The sequence below is a fragment of the Ranitomeya variabilis genome, chromosome 2, assembly GCF_051348905.1.
Source record: "Ranitomeya variabilis isolate aRanVar5 chromosome 2, aRanVar5.hap1, whole genome shotgun sequence".
In the NCBI taxonomy this organism is placed as follows: Eukaryota; Metazoa; Chordata; class Amphibia; order Anura; family Dendrobatidae; genus Ranitomeya; species Ranitomeya variabilis.
In genome coordinates, this window is record NC_135233.1 from 549,015,851 (window position 1) to 549,021,964 (window position 6,114).

At 43.9% G+C, this 6,114-nt stretch overlaps 1 non-coding gene across 1 annotated transcript; it reads left to right on the forward strand.

Moving 5' to 3' along the window:
- Positions 1 to 4,889: 4,889 nt before the first annotated feature.
- TRNAS-UGA (transfer RNA serine (anticodon UGA)) lies at positions 4,890 to 4,971 on the forward strand. Its single transcript has one exon. It is a non-coding gene; the product is annotated as a tRNA-Ser (tRNA).
- The last annotated feature ends 1,143 nt before the right edge of the window (positions 4,972 to 6,114 follow it).

A 6,114-nucleotide genomic window follows, 5' to 3' on the forward strand; every position in this document is an offset into this window, starting at 1 on the left:
GGAGCGAGTCTCGTTGTGGAACACCCGGGATCCACTGCACTCAAACAACGTCACGATCCGGCGCTTATGGAATGAGGTGGCCCAAGCGATGTGGGATGGCTGGGACAACACCCTGACACGGGTCCGAAATGCATTTGGTAAGTATTGCACTGCAGTGTGAAGCAGCAGAGACCTTGGCCGTGCTCACTCGACTGTGTGTGATGAAACTCTCAGGAGTTTCTCTCATCACACACAGTTGTGTGAGCACGGCCAAAAGTCCTTTTTTCTGACCACAATTAGCCAAAGTCAAAACACGTTGGCGTTCGATGAAGGACCGCTTCAACAAGGACCTGCGTGTTCCCAGTGGTTCAGGAGCAAGGATAAGACAATACAAATACCATCGAGTTCTGGCATTTTTAAGACCGGTCCTTGCCCAGAGAACATAAGTATTTATCACGTGCATTAGGTTGTATTGTATTGTATTGCCATAATCTGTATTTTTATATTCCACAGGATTTTGCGTCTGGTAAATTTTTGATATTAATTTTCTTTTTCCTTTTTTCACAGCACATACAGCACTACTGTTGGCCCAGGTTCTGGAGCGGTCCTTCATCTGACAGCCACGGACCCATCCCAGCCATCCAGCAGCGCAGCAGCAAGTGGGCCTTCCACACTAACTGGAGACCAGGGAGCTGGTCCATCAGGTCTTCCCCTTTCGCAGTCCTCTTCCACTGCTCCTTTTTTTTTTGGCTCCTCCCGGCAGCGGCAGAGGGCTTCGGACAGGTCACTCATGCCCAAGTTTTTGCACTTGAGCTCGGTTTTACACGAAGCAATCAAGGCTTTGGGTGACCGAATGGATGTTTCACATAGCCTCTTGAATGCACATATCTAGGAGGTCAGCAAAAGCCTTGATCAAGTGAAAGCCGACCTCCAGAGGCCAGCACATCATTTTTTTTATCAAATTGAGCAGGGCATGTTGGAACACCTTACTACTGATCTCCAGCTGTGTGTCATGCAGGCCTGCAATGCTGCTTACGTGCAGGCTATGCAGCAGAGTCAGTATTTACAGCAGACAGTGGTGGCATATCCACCTGTGCCTTCACTGTCATGATTGACCTCAATGCCGACCTCTTCTGCATCCCACTGCATGGCCACCTCAATTCCTTCCACAGCCGGACACCACTACAGCACCACCACCATGCCGATTGCAGTTGGACATCCCACCACCACCACCATGACATCTGCTGCTCCTGTTTGGACCTCCTCCATTGACACCACGATGCAGCAGGACCCTGGCATGGCCTTCCGTACCGCCACCACCACGATGCAGCAGGACCCTGGCATGGCCTTCCGTGCCGCCACCACCACGATGTAGCAGGACCCTGGCATGGCATTCCACTCTACGAGCGCTATGGACTCTGGCATGGCTGCACTCTCTATGAGCACTATGGACTCTGGCATGGCTGCACGCTCTATGAGCACTATGGACTCTGGCATGGCTGTATGCTCTACAAGCACTATGGACTCTGGCATAGCTGCACGATCTATGAGCACTATGGACTCTGGCATGGCTGCACGATTTACAAGCACTATGGACTCTGACACAGTGCAGCCAGACTCTGACAGGTCACCCACCACCACGCCACGCCATATGAGCCCACCAAGACCTCCTACAACCAGGCAAACCAATAAAAAAACACACACAAAAAACAGAGGACCCTTAGCATTCCTCCCCCTTCACCTCTCAATGTATCTGTAATGTCAAGTTTGTCTCACCCTTCCAGTGCGTCTCAAGCATCTCATGTGTTAAGCCCCATCCCCGAACTTCCAGACCCTTCTAGTTTCATTGCCCCTTCTCTTGCCACCTCTGCGTCGTCCACGGTTAGCCAGGCCTCAGTGCTTCACACCCCCCGTTTACATCACTCTACCCCAAGCAGGCGCAGTAAATAAATTTTTGGGTTGTTAAAAAATAAAAAAAATTTGATTTGCCACAATTATGTTTGGTTTATTGTGTCTTCCGCCACCAGCAACACACATCGTGCGCCAGGAAACATCGCCACACACTTACTTTTTGGCCCACATCATATCTCCAGTAGTTATATAAAAAAAAAGACTGCAGCTTTGTGTGTCTTTAGTATACAGATATGAGGTGGGCCATAAAATATTAGATGTATTATCTCCATAATCTCTTCTTGTCTGTGACTAGTGTGGCAGTCTGAAGAGAAAATGGTGGAAATACAGTGCAGACCTCTACTGAACAGGTCAGGTGTCAAAAAACTCATTAGTTAGGACACCTGACCTGGTGAGTAGAGAACTGCCTTGTATAACCACCATTTTCTCTTCTTTATACATAATCTATTACACACAAATTGAGGGGACAATGGTGGTCACACACTGCATATCTATGCTCACCTGCACAGGTGTCAGAAATAGTGAATTCATGAGGCTGTTATATGTGCATCATGAATTCATTATTTCTGACACCTGACTTGATGAGTATAGATCTCTTTAGTGTGACAGTCATTGTCTCTTCAGTCTGTGTCCAATGGATACAGCAGAACAGAATCAGGACGCAATGACGTCAACAAGCTTACCAATAAAGCAACATGGCTACCATAACACTAGCTGTATGTGGCCAGTGTTTTATATCAGTATTTGTAAACCAAAACAAGGAGTGGAACAATTAGAGGTGAATTATGATATTAACATAATAACTAGCACCTCTGCCTTTATCACCCACTCCTGGTTTTGGATTACAAAAACTGATATTAAATACAGATCAAATACTGCCAGTTTTAGGACAGCCTTGGTTTGTAGAGGAAAAACATAGGAGACATGGTCAACACAACCAAACCTAAAGTTTATTAATTAGAAATATTATTTTCATATCAGAAAATTACTGGTACAGATCAAATTACAACAGGACATTTACACAACATTGTCCTGCCATGACACACGTCCAATATCTGATTCAAAAAAGGCAGCAAATTGGTCCCGCATGTGACCAACTGCTGCAGTTGACCGCAGCGGGTGATGCTGGAAATCGGGCAGTGGGTGTGCAACTGGTTCATCCAGTTCAATGTTGGGTTGCTCCTTAGCCATTATATAATTGTGCAGAACCACACAGGCTTTGACCACCTCGTCGACTGTTTCCACTTTTAGATTTATGGCTGATGCAAGAATGCGCCATTTAGCGACCAGAATGCCAAAGGTACACTCTACTGTTCTTCGGGCCCTGGTCAGTCTGTAGTTAAAGATCATTCTAGTGTGGTTCAGGTCCCGACTGGAATAGGGCTTCAGTAGGTTTTCACACATCTGAAAGGCCTCATCCCCAACCATAACAAATGGCATCGGTGGACCTTGAGTGTAGGGGAGAGGTTGTGGTGGGGGAAAATTGAACTTTTTGCTATACACACGGCGGCCCATATCCAAGTTCTTGAAAGTCTGGGAATTGTTGCCACGGCCAAAAGCTCCAATCTCCACGGCGATGAAGCGACAGTTCGCATTAGCTATTGCCATGAGCACAACAGAAAAATATTTTTTATAGTTGAAATACTCCGATCCAATTCTGGCATGTTTGATAATGCGGATGTGCTTTCCATCCACCGCTCCTAAACAGTTCAGGAAATCACAAACACTCCAGAATTTTTCCACAATTCCAAGCCACATGTCAACGGTGGGTAGGGGTATAAACTCATCTCGGAGTACATTCCACAAAGCCCGACAGGTGTCCGCAACTATTCCAGACAGGGTGGATATTCCAAGCTGGTATTGGAAGTGGAGGGATGATAAACTCTTTCTGGTTGCCAGAAATCTGTAAAACAAACCCAAGAAACATTACAATCTATTCTACTTATGGTGTGGTTATGCTAAAGACAGAAAGGAAAATACCCAAAAAATACATGTCAGAACACCCAAAATTTGGACTGTCATTGGTTTAGATTTGGAACGTACCTTAATGTAACCAGCAGACGTTCCTCGGGTGGAATAGCTCTACGGAGCTGGGTGTCCTGTCGCCGTATGGCTCCTTGGACACGAGCAAGCAAATCCCAGAACGAGTCTTGCGACATCCTTGTGTAATCCTGGAATTTCTCGGGGTTGGCATTAAGCTCGCCATACAGCGTGTGATAGTCTCCATGGCTCTCACGTAGTTCGATAATAGGGTGTCTTTAAAAACGCCTATGTTGTCTCCTCCATCTTTCGTGATTTCTGTCTTGCTCCCAAGCAAAAGCACAGGCTAGAAACAGCTTGATGCTTAAATCCAGGTTGAAATAAAAGCTCTCCATGCGAAGATCCATCATGACACAGGATACAGTAGCAAACTGTTAAGATTTCAGTAGCCCTAGGGTCTATATATAGAGATTCCATAATACACGCCCTCTGTAGTCCCATTGGTGGTGTCTGGTTATCTTGATTTTTCTCTTGTGAAATTTCTCATCATGCACACCAAAAACGCAAACGCAGCAAAAAAACGCATATAAACGTGTACAAACGCGGCGTTTTTTTAACCGCATGCGATACCGCATGTGTCTAAAAAATGCCGCGTTTGTACGTGTTTATATGCGTTTTTTCCACCACTTGCGGATGTGTTTTAAACGCTGCGGATTTAAACGCTAATGTGAAACTAGCCTTACATGGAAATGAATTTGTTCAGTGTTTTCAGCATTTTCAGAGTAATTTTCAGTATGTTTTTGGAATGGGCCCACTCCAAATGCACCTTATGAAGAGGTAAAGGTCTTAAACTGTACATGATTCCCATTGATGATGACTTTAAATCAGAGTTTTACATTTTACTGGGACCTGTAATTTTGTTTCTATTTTCTGAGATGTTTTCCAGAGGGATAATCACTGATCTTGATCATGGTGCTATAACAAAAGGTATGTGAATCACATCAAAGGTCAATGTCTGAGTAGTTGTGGCTGAGTAGTTATAGCGATGGACTTGAAATCCATTGGGGTTTTTCCGCGCAAGTTCAAATCCTGCTGACTACGTATATGGTCCTATATTTTTTTGACTGATTACCTAAGTAGATTATTTGCGTGTTTCCTAGATTACCCCCCATGATGATGATATGCGAACTCTGGACTGGGTTTCTAGAATCAGACTGACTTGTTCTTTGGATGTTCTTTCCATAAGCTGATCTGTCGCTACATCCCATGTGCATCATGGCGCTAATCAAAGATGCACCGTGAGTGCCACCAGGTAAGTGGTGCTCCTCCTGCTTTTGTTTAGCGGCCACAGACCATTATTGTGGCAGATGTACTGGGACATGCACTTTGATTTGCAAAAACCTTGAATTATTTCTTGGATGAAAACTTTTACCACACAATGAAACATTTTTAGCAACTTCTGGATGAGCAGCTTTCTAACAGTATAAGTTTTGCAATTATATTTTTTCTTACCCTTTTTTTCAAGTAACAGATCCAGCACTATATTTACTAGCCACTTTTCATCAACATTTAAAACTGTCCTTGTTGAGATATCGTGGAACTCTTGGCACACTTGTGGAATAAAAGTTTATGAGATATTAATTTACCATTGTGTGTTAATTGTAGATTTGCACTACAACTTTAGAGCCTGATTTCTCCATCATTCATGAGTTCAAATGAGCTTTTCAGCACAAAAAACTGCAGACAGGTTTTTTTTTGTGTGTGGTTCCATGGTGTAATGGTTAGTACTCTGGGCTCTGAATCCAGCGATCTGAGTTCACTTCTCAGTGGAACCAGGGCAGTTCTTCGTACCTGTTTCAGTTTTTCCACTTACAAAGAGTTCTCCTGTGCCCAAGGTTTCACATAAAAAGAGAAGGTTAAAATCAATATACCAAGAGCCAGAAAAAGATTTGTATTTTACAAGCATCCATTGAGTGACCAATTTGAGCTCTATTGCCAAAACTACCTATAAAGCAGGATTAATAAAACTTAAAACAGACTTTAAGAAACAACGCTCTTACCAACTATGTCACACAAAGCAACCATACCATATGATTTGTGTCAATGTTCTCATTAACTTTTTCCAGTTGTATGAAACTGACAAGGATTTGAAGCTGAAATGGCTTCAGGAAATGTTGGCATTTTCTTGATGCGGTTAAAAGAGGCCCAAAAGCCCGATTATATGAACAGCAAGTCTTTTTTACA